The sequence below is a fragment of the Phalaenopsis equestris genome, unplaced genomic scaffold (assembly GCF_001263595.1).
Source record: "Phalaenopsis equestris unplaced genomic scaffold, ASM126359v1 Scaffold000141, whole genome shotgun sequence".
Taxonomy (NCBI): domain Eukaryota; kingdom Viridiplantae; phylum Streptophyta; class Magnoliopsida; order Asparagales; family Orchidaceae; genus Phalaenopsis; species Phalaenopsis equestris.
Window position 1 is genome coordinate 213,888 of NW_018164583.1, and position 18,446 is coordinate 232,333.

The window sequence follows — 18,446 nt, forward strand, 5'->3', positions numbered from 1 at the left end:
ATTATCTTTCAAACTCTTATCTATAATTACACCTACACCATTTTTAGTGCGACTCTTACCAGAATACCAAAGTTTAAAACCTAAATTATCAATCTCCTTAGCCTTTTCTCCCACCCACTTAGTTTCTTGAATACATAAGATATTAATTTTTCTATGAATCATAATATCAACTAATTCCATTAATTTACCATTGAGAGTGCCTATATTCCAAGATCCTATCCTAATATTAGTTTCATTAGTTTGATTAGTTTCATGGACAAACTTCTTTACTCGCATTCGTCCGTAATGTGGGAACCCTTGCTTATTTAACACTACACCCGGGCGCCGGTGTAGCGGCCCTTGCACACTTTTCACTATATTCAGGCTATACAGCGCGTCGCTTCCAGGGGACGCCCTAGCACTTACACAATGATCAAAAGGATTCATGTCATGATTTTTTCGACAAGTTTTACGTTGGCTGTCGACTACCTAACGCAACCCTTCACTTTTCTCATCCGGACTTGGGACCGGCAACGGCAGTGTTAACTATACCCTTTTAAAAGAAAAGAAAAAAAACAAAAACATAAAAGAAGACTAAAAACAAATACTAGGACAATCCTAGATTGCTCCTGCATCAATAATCCTACAAACATGCTAACAAAATCATTACATACATGCAAGTTTCACCCTTGTCATGAGATATTGAATTCGGTTTCTAAATAATTTTGCTATATAAACAAAGGTGGGTATTGTTAACTGTGATTTATTGTTTTGTTGTAGTTCTTCATAACTAACCCAATAAATCATTTTGTGGACAGTTGCAGGTTAATTAAATCATGCTTTTACCCTTGTGTTGCCTGGGTGTGCCGTTCAGTATGATTTCTACAAATACTGAAGGATGATTTGCAGTTAAACACATGTTTTGGAATAATCCAGTAAAAATGTCCCTCTCCTTCAATCTTCTATTCTGTGAGTTGCTGCAGGTTGAAGATTGGAGGGAAGTTTTCTGTCATTTTGTGTTCAGTTAGAAGAGGTTCCTGAAGATCTTCCATTGTAGTCCTCCAACCATAGGGTACCTGAGAGCTGGAAATGCATTTTGCAATGCTGTTGCGACCTTGTTTTGTCTATATTGTAGCTGACTGAAGGTGGTTGAAGGGATCAATCACAAGTTAAGATACTGCGAAAAAAAAAAAAAAAAAAAAAAAAAAAAAAAACTGCAGCGTGGTTGAGAGTTGAGATGATCTGTAGTTATCTAAAGAAGAAATTCTAAAATACAGATATAATTTCCTGAAAGCAAAGCTAAATTTGAATTCAAAGAAGAAAGTAGAAGGTCTGTAGAATGAAGACCTGAATAATAAAAAAAAATAAGGCTAACCAAGGTGGAGAAACGCTGACTTCAATGATCGCTAAAAGGAATTCTACATCCATCTCCTATTCTTTTAATGGAGATATTGCAATGAACCCTAATGGTGGTCTAGACGAGTAGTTTGCCAAGATGCTGCAAATCAACCCTGATGGCTGGTGAGGTCAGGTAGTCGACCTAGATGATTCCAGTCAACCGCGATGATGTTAAGGATGGCCCATGTAACTTAGCTAGTCCATGTGACGTGCCTAACCCAGGTAGCAGCCAACCATGTTGTTATGACTAATAGAATAGTAATTGCCAGTGTTTTTGAAGCAACACAAATATATTCTGTTTAAACCGAACCAATTGTGGAATTGGCTCGATATAGCTGAATAAGGGATTTACTTAGTCCAAATTGAAGCTGATGATTTACTAAACATGTTAGTAAGGTGCTGTAGCCATCCCATTAGTGTGTTTGACCAAAAGATGACATGCTGCCCACCATCTTAAGTAATAGCCACCATAAACACCTACTAGTATCCCGATAGGCTTCTATGATTCAATCCTATTGGACCCCTACTCTCACATTAAAGGAATATTACAAATGCATGAAAGAAAAAGTAAAAAACACTTTCATGCTCCTTATTAGAATTAAAAAAATTTTCTATCTTTTTATTATTGAATTGTATCCTTATACTAGAGTTGTTACTTGTGTTCGAACAGAAGTAGGATTGAGCAAATATTTTCTATTTTTGGATTACGTCATGGATGGGCTTTAAGCCCATATCTTTTTTGCTTTATTTATGGATGCTCTTATTCAACATTCATACGAGGATGTACCTTGGTGTATGCTTTTTGCTGATGATATCCTTTTCATGGATAAGACTTCAAAGAAAGCTAAAAAAACTTGAACTACGAAGGTCTACATTGGATCTAAAGGCTTTCGTTTAAGTAGAACTAAAGTTGAATACATAGAATGTAATTTTAGTGGTAGTAGCTCTAGTGACAGAGTTGTAATAATGGATGATTAAATTATTAAAAGGTGTGAACGTTTTAGATATCTCGGGTCTATTGTTCAAACTGATGGTTAATATAGATGGGGATGTTATTAGTAGAATTCAAGTTGGTTGGTTTAAGTTGAGAAATGCTTTGGGTCTATTGTGTGATAGAAAAGTATCGTTTAGACTGAAAGGGAAATTTTATAAGATGGTGGTGGGACCTGCAATGCTCTATGGCACTGAATGTTGGCCTTTAAAAGAGAAGCATAAAACTGAGTTAAGTGTTGCCGAGATGAGAATGATTAGGTGGATGAGTGGCTTTACACTTAGAGACAACGCAAAATGAATATATCTGTGATAGGGTTGGTGTAACTTCAGTGGCAGACAAAATTAGAGAGAGTCGTCTTAGATGATTTGTTAAAGGTTGACCATCTGATGATCCGATTAGGAGATTGTTTGAGACTATATGTTTTAGATTCCACTTATGTTAAGAAAAGCAGAGGTAGACCTAGAAAAACTTTGGCATATTGTCTTAAAAACAATCTTAATTTATTAGAATTAAATGAAAATATGACACTCCATAGGACACAATGGAGAAAAAGGATTAATGTAGCCGACCCCACTTAGTGGGATAAAGGTTTGTTAGTGTTGTTGTTGTTATACTATTCAATTGCAACCATTACAACTGTTTATTGCATGTTTTTCTCATCTTCATCTTATGATGCTCCTTTGTCAGCATTGCGGTCATTCTTTTAACGTTATATCTATCCTTCAATGTATCGGTACAATTCTCCCGAAACTTGAAAGGCCATTTATTTACTTGTTATGTCACACTGGCGGTGACCACATTCCTCAATCATGATTACATAGCGGTACCCATGTAACAGTAGCTTCTCATTTAGCATTAAGTTGTTTGTTGCACTTGATTTTACAAACATCCTCGATTGAGGTTTTATTGTCCCACTTAGGTCCTTTATATCTTCAATTCTTGCATCTTTAGCTTTTGAATAATAGAATTCTTTCACTTTTGTACTGACTTAAATCATCTACTTGATTTTGTATTAGCTGACTACATTTTCCAACCTAGCTACTCAAAAACTGTTTTATCAGCTAGAAAGATCTTCTTAGCAAATAAAAAAACACATTCTGGTTGATCAATATATCCTCCTAGTCAACTAAAAGAATAGTTGTGGAAAGAGTTTTATTCTTTAATAACTATATACTTTTTATTATAATTGTTTAATCTTTAGGGTGCCTGATAAAAAAATATATCTTTATTGGAAAACTATGAAGATACATGAAAAAAAGATCCTAGATAGAAATATACAACTAGCTTGCATATGACTAGTTTAAATTTGACAATGCCATAAGTATGAATATGTGACCTTATGTCTAAGATGGCCAGTACAGAAACTTTTTGCAACTAATTCATAATACTCTGTCATTAAGCTATGCCTTTATGTTGCAGTTTTGTTCATCTGTGTGACCTGGATGACTGAAAGATCTATAACCTGCCTGGTTGTTTCTAATGTCGTTACTCTAAAGCATGTCAATTCTAATACATGCAACTCCTCTGAAATATTTCATACATTTATTCAATAAATGTTATGATTTAATTTATATGATTATTGAATTATTAGTCTTCAAATCACTATATTATGATTAATCTGCTTGCTGAGTGGAAAACTCCCTCAATATATGTTGATAATTTTCTAGAAAGGGAGTGTATGTAACCGGGAATTTAGCTAAAACAATGGTCCACTTGTGTTATATTTTCTGCTTAGAGATGTTGTAGTTATGTGGTTTAGCTTGTGTGAGGCCTTGTTAATTTCAAAACATTTAGTTTTCCTAAAGCCTTCTGAGAATGACTGAAAAAAAAATCACAACTTTCTAAAATGTGCTGCAACCAAATGATCCCAAATTCAATCACAAATTTAGGGTATCACTCGTAGTGGCTTGCCCATGGGGTTTGATATCTAAGCTCCTCTATAGCAACAATCAAAGAGAAAAGCATGGAGGACTCCATTATCCCCTTTTAACAAGCAGACACGACGTCTACAAAACAGCTAAAGTTTTAAAATGATAAAGTAATTTATCTCTTTGTAAGGGAAACACAATTAGTTGTTCATCCCATATCATCAGGCACGGCTAGAATCTCTAAATTGTAAATCAGAGCAACGATCTTAAAAATAAATAACTATAGAAATTCGTAATTGATCAAAATACAGCGGCATTTTCGCACCGTACCCAACTCCGCTGCTACCTCCAAGTATCCATCCTCGCGCTCTCAACATAGATCTTCTCAAAAACCTCATCTCCGTCAACGCCCGGTGAGAAACTCCGATGACCGAAAGCTTGGAGGAGAGAAATAAGATGGAAAGACCGTTGGGGAAGCCCTAGACGCCGAATCTTCGGGCTGAGTTTTCCTGTTGGTGGCCGCTGTCTGTTCCTTGGAGTCTGGATACATTCCGGCCCGCGTGTAATATTTTTTCGCTTGCGAGCTGCTATGGTAGACATTTTAGCGGGCATGGAATTGACGTATCTATTAATAAAATATTTATTTTTATAATTATAACATTCAAAATTTTCATATTATATAAGAATAATATTATTAACTTATTTTTAAATTTTATAAAAAAAATAATAAAATACATATTCTCATTATATAAGAATAATATTATTAACTTATTTTTAAAGTTTATAAAAAAAATAATAAAATACATATTCTCATGTATAGATAAGATAATATAAATATAGAAAGGGGCATTATACATAAAGCACAAAATTTTAATGTATTTACATTTTGCACATCTAAACTTTTACATTTATGCAGATAGCACTCAAATCTCGAATATCAAATTAAAAATAGCATTATTATCATTTTTTAAAAGGGAAATACATATTTTCATGTATAGAATTAAAGCATCAAAATGTTATGTATGTAAATATGAAAGTGAGGTATGTAAATACATCAGAATTGTGGGTTGTGTTTGTAAATTGTCAAAAAAAAAAAAGTTAACTTTAAATGTTAGATATGCCAATGGATAGGACCTATGCGGTATGTATGTAAATGCTCCTATATTAATTTAGAAGTTGAGTTGAGGACTGATTTTATAAGCAAAAAAATTTAAGTATATTTAAAAAAAACTACCTTTATGTTATATACCTCAAAATAATGAAAATTAGAAAAAGGTATTCATTATTTTTTTCTTGAGAAAAAATACACTTCAAAATTTTTAAGACTAAAACACTAAGGACTATTGACATAACTAATATTGGTCCAAACAAGTATACAACAACATATGAGGCAAGTTGAATTTTGAACCCTACATAAATCTTAGTTGAATCATATTTGAATTGAAGATTTCATTTGAGTAAAATTCAAATATTGAACATGATTTGAATAAGGTTTGTATAAGCTTCACCAATCAAGTCTCGCGGCTTGAATAGAGTTTGAAAATGAGTTAATCAGAGTTCAAACAAGTTTTGGTAAACAGATACAATATAGCGCATTTCAGTAACTTAAATAGAGCATACTATAAAGTGAATATATTTGAGTGCAATTACAATAAATAATCTTATAGCTATAACAAATTCTAAATTGAAAATTATAAAATTTCACAATAAGAAGTATTACATCATTAGATGCTTCCAAAATGATAATTGATTTAGTTAGTTATAACATTCTTTCAATAATAAGAATAATAGATCAAAAACTTATCATAAATGTGAGGGCCACTCCACAATGTAGTAACTTTATTATGACCTCTTATTTCACATGGACTACACCTACATAGTAATGCATTCTCCTCTCCCTTCAAAAGAATTTTATTTTTCTTATATATTTACTCGTAAACTTCACTAATGGACTTAAAATAACTCCTTTTGTTGTCTTGGGAACCTCTTAGATTTCTTCATTTTTTAATGGATATATGTTTTTATTACATACTGCTAACAATATATTTTGTGTATAAAGCTTTGAACATGTGTTATAATAATTAATGCCCAGATCTCAAGATATACTAGCACTTGTTCACACCAAAGTCCAATAACTTTAAACTCTTTACAAATATTTTTTATAAGTAAATCAACCTCTCCATCGAAATGCAGTTTAAATTAGCTAATGGGGTAAGCAATTAAACTTTGGGCCTTATTCAGGAGATTTTCTAACACAAATTCTTTTTTTGCTAAATTGGTTTTCTGTGTATTTGTTGAAGTATCACATCTTTCAAAGAATCATTTCAACATCATGTGCATCAAAAATTCTAATAATGTTATCCTTTGATAGCAAAGAGCATTCTTAGAAATATTTTTAAGACTACTTAAAATATCATTTTTAGTGTGTTTTACCCATTTTATAAAAAAAGCATGAAATCATCACTCAAAGCAATTTTTTTTCCAAATAAAATGTTATGTTTGGGCTATTAACATGGGTTTTCTCAGTGTTTATAAGACTCAACTATTTTTTGCGTTATGAATTTTAAGTGATATTCTTCATTATAATTATCAATTTTGAATTTTGATATTCATTATGATATAATAAGTGCAACAATGATGTGTCTCTAAGAAAATAATTGAGAAAGTGCTGACGATATTGTTATGTGCATTGGATATCATGAACACTAAGTTATTCATAGAGCTTAATGACTCTCTCCACTTGGTTATAAAATACATGCAAGACTTAGGTATTTCTTATGTTCACTATTGTGTCACAAGATAATTTTGAGAAATAGATTTTTCTGACACCATCGTAACTAAAATACATCCTTAATGTGCGTTCAAAAATATTCCATGCACATTTAACATAAGTGATATGCACTTTTGAAAACTATAATATGAACACTTAAAGTAAAGTGATTATAATTGAATATTCTTCACCATCCAACTAAAGAATATTAATCATTCTTCTTTTTTCCATTTATAGCATAATCATAAAAGAAGGTAACTCTTAAGAGAATAATTTAAGAGTAGGTGATATCTTATTCATAATATAACTAAAACCTCTTGTAAGATAAATTAAGGTCATAATGTCTATTCACATCTTATGTGATTATTTGTGGCGTCATATTAGGATCATATTCAAGAGCATCTCATTTATATGTCTAAAGCATCATGTTTGAGTGTATTAGTGATCTTTTAATTTAACATATAAGGCACAGATGTGTTATTATTCAAGACTTTAACTCTCAAAGAAACCTGAGTTCATCAACATTTTCCCCCACTAGCTTCATAATTATATATCCAAAGCATAACAATTATAACATACTTCTTTATATAATTTATTCACCTTGAGTTTAAAGCACATTTTCATTTCACTGATATAAATCAATTGCTTTATTTGATTTTTTTTCTTTAAAAATTTTTCCAATTCACATTTGATCAAAGAAAAAATTCAAGCATAACATAATCATATTAACAGATATTAAATTGGAGGTACTTTCAATTACCATTCTTTGTAGAATGAGAGTTAGTTATGTATTGTGTATAGCTTAAAATATTGCTTGTAGCCCCAAGTTATATGAAGAATCAAAGAATCTCATTTGCTAAATTTTCTAAATTAATTTGAAATTGGTGTTGTGATCTCTAATGGACACTTTAGCATTAGAGCATCCATTAAAATACTAACATCTGCACCTTATATGACTATCATCACTTGTTTTATATGTTTTATGTCCACATCATCTACTATATCTACATACTTTTTGTCCACATCTTCATTAACACCGAAGAAAGATGAAATGACTAATCTTATAGCATTCTCATTACAACAAAAAAATTAGTTAAAACCTACTTTGGAGCGATATATACAAATATAGCAAATTGGAGTTGAATGGATAAGGATATCTCATGAGACTGATATTTAAATATTTATTGATATAAACATTGATTGATCATATTTGAATGATATTTAAAGAAAAGTATATATGTTTTTTAGTTGATAGCATTTGTATATGTGTGTGAATTATGTTTGTACCTTGATTGAAAAATGATCAAATAGGGTGTGTATATATAATCAAGGTTAATTTACCTAGCATATATATATTATGTATTTACATATCTCACGCATAAACTTTCATATTTACATTTTTATCACTTTGGTGTTTTAAACATATGCATGAAAATGTGTATTTTCTTTAAAAAGTGGTAATAAAATTTATTTTTTGTGATGTTAATGATTTGAGCGTTATGTGTGTGCATATAACTGTCTAGTTGTGAGATAAGTAAATACATAAGAATTATGTTATATGAATGTAAAAGCCCAAAGTAATCAAATAAAATTATTCAAAGAAGGTAAGAGCAAGTCCTTGAACATATTCATACTATATTAGATTGTGTTTTGAACAAGTGCTAAACATGGTTGGAAATCAAGGTCAATCAAGTATTGAAACATATTCTTTGATACTTTATATAGATCTATGCTAGACATCTATCAGAATCACCAAATCTATAACATGCAACAAAAATATAGAAAAAATGAAAGTAACCTAAACATTTAGATTTACATATATATCACTTTGGTGCTTTAAACACATGCATGAAAAGATGTATTTTACTTTTAAAAAGTCATAATAGCATTATTTTTTTTAGATGTTAAAGATTTGATTGCTATGTGTGAAAATATAACAGTCAAAGTATGAGATAAGAAAATACATAAGAATTATGTTATATGTATGTAAATGTCAAAATAATAAAATAAAAGTGTTCAAAAAAGGTAAGAATAAGTATTTGAACTTATTAATATTATATTAGATTGTTGTTTAAACAAGTCCTAGTTGGATATCAAAATCTATTGAGAAATGAAACACACTCTTTGATACTCTATATAGATTTATGTTAAACCTCTATCAAACTCACTTGATCTATAATGTACAACAAAAATATAGAAGAAATCAAAGCATCCATATTAAAATCATTGATAAGGAAGGAAAGTTGGTCTTAAAAAGTATCAAAGGCTTTGTCAGGGGATCAAGAAAATTTTCTAATTCCTTAGATAATGATAACAAACTAGAAATCATGAATTTGAGCATTGCACTCTTTTGTTGCATTTGAACAACAGTGCTCTGCGAAGTTGATAAGAAAATGATTGTTGCAAAGATTCAATATAAATTGAACAAATTTATAAGACTACAAGCATACATAATTGGATTTAATAAAATGATAAATTATCTCAGCTAAAGCTATTTCAATCAAGAGGGATAACAAATATGATTTCAACAAAAATTTTCTAAAATTTGAGAGCTTTGGGTAAATTTATATGGATCAAACTATATCTATTTTGCTATGAAATACATTTAAAATAATATTGTTAGAAGAGTTTCATACAACTTTGAAATTGAATAAAATTTAAATTATGATTGAAAAAAACTTTAGATAGATCTCTTTGCTTGAATTATAAGTAGAACAAAATAGGAAGATAAAAGCAAATAAAGTTTTAAGTCAAGATCTAAATCTAAGACCATGTTTAAATACTTTATCTATCATAAGGAAGAATACTATAAGAAATGGTCTTGAGTAAAAGAAAAGGACAAAGGAAACAAAAGAGAATTTTAAGATGTTTTAATAGTGCCAAATAGATATATGGAGTCAAAAATTTTCTTAGTTATGAGTAGCTATAATAGAGATGATGGAATAATGGACTCATGGTGTTCATTTATTATGTATCCCAATAAGCGATGGTTTGAATCATATACAAATTTCAATGGAGGGAAGGTTATAAAGAGAACTAATAGCCTTGTGAAATTGTCAGGACAATAACTTTTAGAATTGAGACATAAAATAGTGGTTACACACTCTTATTAAAAATATGTGGTAGGCCTTACAAAAGAACTTGTTATCACTATGTACACTTTATGCATGAGGTCGCACCTCATGGCTAAAAGTGATTAGAGGTTCCATTTTAATTATGAATTATTTAGGAAAATTATTTTATACATTGATGTGAAGTAAAAAATTAATATTTCTATTTTTCATTACATGTTGTATTTCATAATTATGATTTTTTTATACTTGTGGAAGGCATGTTTGTTATGTTTTGAAGGATATAGTTGTGAAGAAAGCTTACGGAAACTAAAGCATAAAGTTGGACTAAACAATAGGGCAGTGCCAAGGTGCCTAGAAGCAAAAAATTATTTTGCTTCTAGGTATATTTCTATTGTTAATATTTATTCTCTAGGATTTCCTCCATGACAGAGGTGGTGACAAGGTGCCTAGAAGCAAAAGCATGAGGTTTTTGAATGTGAAAAATTATTTTCTACATTGATGTGAAGCAAAAAATTAATATTTCTATTGTTAATTACATGTTTTATTTCATAATTATGATTCTTTTATACTTGTGGAAGGTATATTTGTTATGTTTTGAAGGATATATGTGTGAAGAAAGCTTACGAAAACTAAAGCAAGAAGTTTCACTGAACAATAAGGCAGTGCCAAGGTGCCTAGAAGCAACACTCCTTTGCCACCACCTCTATCATGGAGAGAGTAAAACACTTGCAACCCCGTATCAGGGACTAGTATATACATTTTTTCATCTAGAAGGGGATGACAAATCTGTGTCAGGAAATAACATGGGGCACCACATTATGCAACTTGATAAGTTTATAAGGTTTTATGACAATGTTTTCAGCCCTAATCAAATACAAAACAATCTTAGGGAGCCTTAAGGAGACACTAACTATTGGAGGTTGTGTTCTCCTTCTTTTGGGAGTCTTTTCTTGGAACCCTTGTGTTCCTTCTTAAGATTTGCTCTGGTGAGTTGTTTTAGGGTTTCTTTTAGAGTTCTTTTTGGAGAGTTAGAGAGAGTCAATAACTTGAATGCTTGTATGTGGGAGATCAACACTTGAGTGCTTTTATTTTATGGAAAGGATCGTCATGTACTTTAAGGAAAGGCAATAATGGTTAGAGTTTTCTATAATTGTTTACTTTTTTATTTCATGAATTCAATGGAGCTTCCTATGTTTTTCCATCATGCATAGCAAATAGGCATTTTTATGCTCCTATGATGTAGACATGCGATTGACTCAATATTTTCTCAATGATATTTCCCTAGACTCTTATGTGCTTTAGCATTGGATTTATGTTGATCTATTAATTTTTTATTTTCATTTACTTCTAATCATGTCAATTAGTATGTTGAAATCAATTGTGATCTAGGACTTGTAATCATTAACTAAAAAATGAAATGGTTAATATACAATCACATAGTGGAATAAATATATTACTAATAGAATATTGCAACCAAGATAGGAAACTAGAGTATTCTTAAAGAACTTTATATTGTTAAGTCCCCTAGTTGTAATAGGAGTTCCAATGCTTTGTTTAACCTCAATAGAGGCTAAGGAGGATTTTTCCCTAGTTTTCAATAATAATGTGAAGATCTCATAGCAAGAACTTCATGGATTCAGTTGATTTAAGTCACAAGAGTAAGATTCCTCATCATCTCTTAAAATTTCAAAGCATAGTTCAATTTCTTCATTAGGATTTTATACAGTTTCAACTTCTATAAATTGAAATACTTCAAATAAAGACATAAGATTTAGTAAACTAAAACTTTACTAATTTTAAATTTACTAGTTTCTATATGAGATAGACACACTGACTCAAATTTGTATATTACTTGAGTGACACATATACTTCTGTGATTATCGACTATTTCACAACACATTCAGACATCAAGTTTTTGAGCATGCTACAGAACATATCAGTGTCATTGATTGGTTCAGACGATGAAATGCTGCGATAATGACTGTGGATCGCAGACGTACATGGCGGCTGAGGTGTAAAGAGTGAAGTGCGGTTTTTTGGAGCTGCATATGTTGACATGGTTCCGACGTGATTAAGTTGATAAATAGGTTATTTTAGGTTTAATTAAATATAACTTCAAAAAATATTTTCTTGGTGTAGAAAAATATTCATATGCTCAGTGAACATAAAGGAATTCATTGAACTACAAAATTGAAAATAATTATTTTATATTTAATTTTCAATTAATTAAAACCATAAAACTTATTTAAATCATAAATAAATAAGTATTGATCATCATGGCATGAAATTTTCAAGGCTTATTCCCCACATGACTAGAGATGTTCTTTAATTTTTCCAAGGTTAGAGAACATCTCTAACCCTAAAGCCCTAATTTTCATGATAATCACCTTTGCCCATTCAAAATAATTATAAGAAATAAAATAAAAATTAGAAAAATATAAAATCAAGTTCAATAGGTTCACTGACATTAGTGGGCTTTAGAAAAAATAAAAATAAAAATTTTAAATTGAGAATTAATTTTTAAAGTATTTCACTACCTAAAAAATTATTAAAAATTATTAAAAATATAATTATATTTCTACATATCACAAAAATCTCTATGATTAAAAAAAATAACAACAACAACAAATCCTTAATCTCACTACTTGTGGTCGACTACATGAATTCTTTTTCTCCATTGTGTCCTATGTAGTGTCATATTTTCATTTAGTTCTAATAAATTAAGATCACTTTTTACGCAATAAGCCCAAGTCTTCCTAGGTCTATCGCTGTCTTTCTTAACATAATTCAAATCTAAAACATATATTCCCCTAATCGGATCATTAGATGGTCGACGTTTAATGTGACTAGACCATCTAAGATGACTTTCTCTAATTTTATCCATCACGGGAGCTACACCAACCCTATCATGGATACATTCATTTTGGTATTTTGTCTCTAAGTGTAAATACACTCATCCACCTAATCATTCTCATCTCGGCAACACTTAACTTAGTATTATGCTTCTCTTTTAAAGGCCAACATTCAGTGCCATAAAGCATTGCAGGTTTCACCACTGTCTTATAAAATTTTCCTTTCTGACTAAACCATACTTTTCTATCAAAGAAAAGGCCTGAAGCATTCCTCCACTTCAACCAACTAACTTGAATTCTACTATTAATATCCCCAGTGCTTTGAGCAACAGACCCGAGATATCTAAATATTCACACCTTTTAATAATTTGATAACCTAAAGTTACACTTCTGCCACTAGAGCTACCACTACTAAAATTACATTCAATGTATTCAGTTTTAGTTCTACTCAAATAAAGTTCTACCCATATAAACTTTCAAAGATAGAAAATGTACTTTAGGTACTTAAATATATTTTCTTATTATTTTGCCAATTGTCAATTAAAATAATTATAAAAAATAAAATTTAAATCAGATAAATACAAAATAAAGTTCAATGAGCTCACTAAAGTCAGAGACACTAAAAAACATAAAAGAGAAATTAAAATTAAAGATGTATTTTAAGTATGTTTAAAGTTAAAAATAATTATAAATAATTAAAAAATTACAAAAATTCAAATTCATTTCAAAGTTTTACAATATTTTCTCTAATTAGAGACATTAATTTTAAAGTTCTCATAAAATTTGAAAAATCTAAAAATATATTTTAAGTACTTAAATGTATTTTCTTATATTTCTACAAATAATTAGATAAAATAATTATAAAAAATAAAATAAAAATCAGAAAAATATGAAATCAAGTTTTTTGAAGTTTAAAGTCAGAGAGATTAATGAAAAATGAAAATAATTTTTTTTAAAATATATTTTTTTCTAAATATTTATTTGTTAAAACCAACTAAAATATCATAGAAATAAAAATATAATTCAAAAAATCATGAAAATTGCTTTAAGCGACCCTCTAAATTTATCAATACATGAAATTTTCTTAAGAATAGATGACATGTTTTGGATAATTAAATTAATTAACATTAAAAATTCATAATTATGGGTTAAAATAATTACAATAAATAAATAAATATCAGAAAAATATAACTTCTCTTGTGATGTCATAATTAGTCCATGGGTAATAGGTTATTAAAGTTTCATAGTCATTTGATTAAAAATATAAGAGCTATGAGGTGTAAACTCTGTGGATTTAAATATAATTTTAAAGTTTTACACCCTAACCCTAATTTAATCAATTTTCTTTAGATTAAAACATAAGGGAAAGGTATTAAATTTAGCTGATTAACCTACTGAAGTGATTGAAACACAAAGGGTAAATGAGGTAGTAACACATTCGTGACTTTTCTATAAAATGATAAATTGCAATTGCTTGAATTGATGTGTTTTGGAAGAGATAAGAATTTGGATGATCTAAGAGTGAGAGAGATGAGTTATATAGTTATTAATTCACAGATTTTTTAGTAGTCAATTAATGGTTAATCCAAATTCAATCTTTCAATAAAGGTCATGCATGCTTTACTAGATTTTCCAAAAAAATTACAAGTTTACTTTTAAGCTTTAAGAGCTTGGTTGTGAAGTAGGATTGATCTAATATCATTTGAGGAATAGTTGAAGAAGAAAAAATAAGAGATAATGGAGCATCTTAAAACACTACAAACTCAAATCAAATTGAGGGGTAAGAGTGTAAATTCTCTGATGCTTTGCAACTTTACCCTTTGGGTTTTGCCCATATGATTTTTACCATATTATTAAGAATTGATAAATACATTTTACTCATAGGTTGATTAAGACATAAAACATTGAGAACAGTTCAAAACATTATAATGCACAATTTGAATACGTTGATCAACTCAACAATATAGCAAGGTCAAAAGAACTTGAAATAGGTAGGAAGATTCTAAAGTTTAGTTCAAAGTTACCCTCTGATTATCTTTATGAGATTTTAGATATTTTATAAAACCTTTGGGCTTACTACAATTGGTTGAGGAAAATCATCCTCAAAATATAATAATCTTCAAAATTAAACAAAGAAAAGAAACTCTTAAGGACCCACCAAGATATGATCCGGGACATTTTAAATTTACCTACAATATTGAAAATTATCCACCACCACTTAACCTATAGTAACACATAATGCTCAAGGGTATGAGACTTGGAAATGGTATTCAAAACCTTTTAAGGAACTAGGGATATGTAAAATGTGGCCACATATAGATCATCAGACTAGCGTAAGTTAGAGGTTTTGGTGGCACGGATGGTGATGAGAAAGGCGTCTAGTGATAAATTTAGGATAGAGTAATAGTATTGTACCACCTGACCCAAGGACCTTGTGAGGGTACATGATTGACACTACTATTCACCAACATTCAACAAGAAATAACCCCTATTTTCTGAGGCTGCCAGTGGTTATGGCTCGATAGTGTGATTTACTTATGGACAGTTTGCTTTATAAAATGTAAAACATAATGACAAAATAAATAGATTTCATGTAAAACTAATATTTGCTAGCTGAGTGAAAACTACCTTACTTATATGCATGACAAATTATAAATTTTGGGTGTTACCTTCTGAGTGTCCGCTTATCATTACCTGGACTAGGGCTAAGAATTGCCCTCCTTCTATATAGTAATTTCTAATTGATGTCAGACTTTATACACATAGATTGCTGATAGTTGCCTGTGAAGTCCATCGGGAATGATGATTTTGAGTCCACCCCATAACTTGAAATTCTTACACGCGGCCTTTATCTTCCATACGTGCCATCTAACTTGTTCTACATGTGTATGTTTACTTCTGATTTGTTTAATTTATACATATCTGCATACCATGTTTATGTGCTAACCCTTTGGCAACAATGCCGAAAGCAACAGGTGCATACTGCTATATTTATTTTATCGCACTTTCTTTTACTATGTTTTATGACATGTTTTATTTTCATATACTTGCAAAGACCGCTAAGATAGAGAACAGTAGGCCATATGTTTAGGGGGAACACTACTAGGCAATGAGAACTAACAATAATCACTTGTTCAAACATAAACACTGAACCAAAAACCATTGTTGTAAAGTGTTCAGAACGAGTAGAACAAAGATGTAAGCAGATGAAGGATGACTTCAAACGACGATCAATACTCAACAATAAAGCTGATCTACTTCAACAAAACTTTCCTTAGTATTAACTAATAACAAACTCATAGGACTTTGAGATTTTTCGGCTAGTACGGCGTAAATCCTCACATTATCCTTATGTCATTGCACAACAGTCATAACTCTTTTTAGGACTCTGAGGTTGTTCGTTTGGTACTACATAAATCCTTCTATCTTTCTAGATTATTTGCACAATCAGATATTGTACAACTGTAAGCCCTAAATTTTAAATAAATGTCAGGAGTAAACATTTAAATAATTTCACTTTCAATATGTAAAGCCAAATAACAAAATAGTTTGGGAAGTCATTGAGGTCCACCACAAGGTCCGCGACTTCCCCTACCTCTCGCTCCTTTCGATTCTAAAAAATAATTATTCCCACTTAGTCCATTACCACTTGGCTTTCTTATAAACATTTGTGAAACCTTAATTTTGATTTCTTCAAGATGAGACCTCAAATCATTATCAAGAGTTTTCTTAAGTGACTTCGGTCATTTAAGATGTAATTAACTATAGCCTTATAGGGAATTGAGAACCCAGGTAATATAAACTCTATCTAATCTTTATATTAGATAGGGGAATTATTGTTCAGAAAATTCACAGACCAAATAGATGTCATAAATTCTTTATTTTAAATGGTTGGGCCTACTAACAAGTATTATGCTAATCACTTGGGGTGGTGTATTACTTGTGGTATTGTTATCAACTATCTAAACTATTAGATATGTGAGATCTCTTCGATCTCATTTTTCTAAAATTTAAATGCTATTTTGAAAACCAAAATTATATATACATATTAAATTAAATCATATTTTTTAAACAATCGACTGAAACCCACTCGTAAAGCCAAGTTCCAATGATTTTTTTTATAACCACTATCACCTTTTATCAATGAAAAATCAAATTAAAACTGTAGCAAAAAAAACCTTAAAAAATAATTATATCATATAAAATAGTTAGAAATAAATATTTAATAAACTTTTTTTTATTTTGAAGTACTTTATAACATAATTTTTCACTTCATAACATAAAAAGATTGTAGCTATTCTATACTAATTATTTCAACTAATGACATGAACATATATAACTGATTATTTCATTTAAATTTAATTCAACCCAAGGAAATGCAAATGAAGATTACTACACATTATTTTAAATATTCTAATTAATATTTTTCTATTTCCTTATTCACCTCATCCTCTTCTTCAACTATTTGTTTTTTTGTTATTGATAACTACACGTTTATTTCACTTTATCTTGTAGCGCACTCGTATGAGCATATCAATACTTAATATAATTACTTTCCTTTAGCAACTCATCAATCATATGTGCTCCATTTCCAAAATAAAAATATCATGTAACATATGTTATATCCTATGTTATGATTTGTGCAACCATTATGATCAACACATAGAGCTTAGTGTAGGTTTAAGAGGCATACAAAGATTAAAAGTTCTTTTGCACCTTCATATAAATGAATGAAAGTTCATTAAAATTGATCATGTGTTGCAGTAACTTGGATGCTCTTTTTAATTAACCTCCAATGTTAGTTTTAACATATGACTTTGATAACAATCATTGTATATAGGGAAAGCTTTAGAAAATAATGTTATTTCTAATAAGAGGGTGAGAAAGTAGTCCTTAATACTTTGAACAATGATTTAGCAGTTAAGTTCAGCTAATTTTTTCTGCCAATACTCAGATTATATCAGGGATTCTAGTCATTATTATTAAAGATTTCATTAAGATAGTTAATGACTGACATGTGTACAACTAGTTTGGGAGTAATAGTTGGTCTAGCTTATTTAAATAGTGGAGGAATTTTATTATAATAATAGATTTTTTTATAGATTAGAACTTTTCATTGAATGAAGCTTGCAAGAATCATTTGATCCAAGTTAAGAATGGCCTTGAAATTTTTTACAATTTGCTAACAAATTGAGAAAGTGGGAAATAATGTTGAATTAATCATAATTGAATAAATTAAGCTCAATTGAATTTCTTAGGTCACCTTAAGCTTAGGATGGACTAGTTGTTGACGACATTGTGTTGGGTTGACCAGTGAAACACTAAGTAGTGTCCAAATGAAGATTTGTTTGGGTCAAACTATGGGCAGGTATAAGTTTGCATAACTAATTTGGCTAATTGAGAAATTAGGTTCCATTGGCCAGTTAATTGAGTTTAACTTGGGTACAAAACAAAGTAGGTGAATTAAGCTAGGATTTAATTAAGTGACCTAGCCTAGCTCATTTTGTCCTT

The 18,446-nt window shown here is 30.0% G+C and overlaps 1 long non-coding RNA gene across 6 annotated transcripts in view; it reads right to left on the minus strand.

Moving 5' to 3' along the window:
- The window catches only part of LOC110021751, a 56,155-nt gene extending 51,362 nt beyond the window's left edge, over positions 1–4,793 (minus strand). For 5 of the 6 annotated variants that reach the window (XR_002293691.1, XR_002293692.1, XR_002293693.1 and 2 more), the window contains exon 1: positions 4,570–4,793. This is a non-coding gene — a long non-coding RNA (uncharacterized LOC110021751). Of the gene's footprint in view, positions 1–4,564 lie in introns of all 6 variants that reach the window. The other variant, XR_002293695.1, reaches the window with a different exon arrangement.
- Between the last annotated feature and the right edge of the window lie 13,653 nt (positions 4,794–18,446).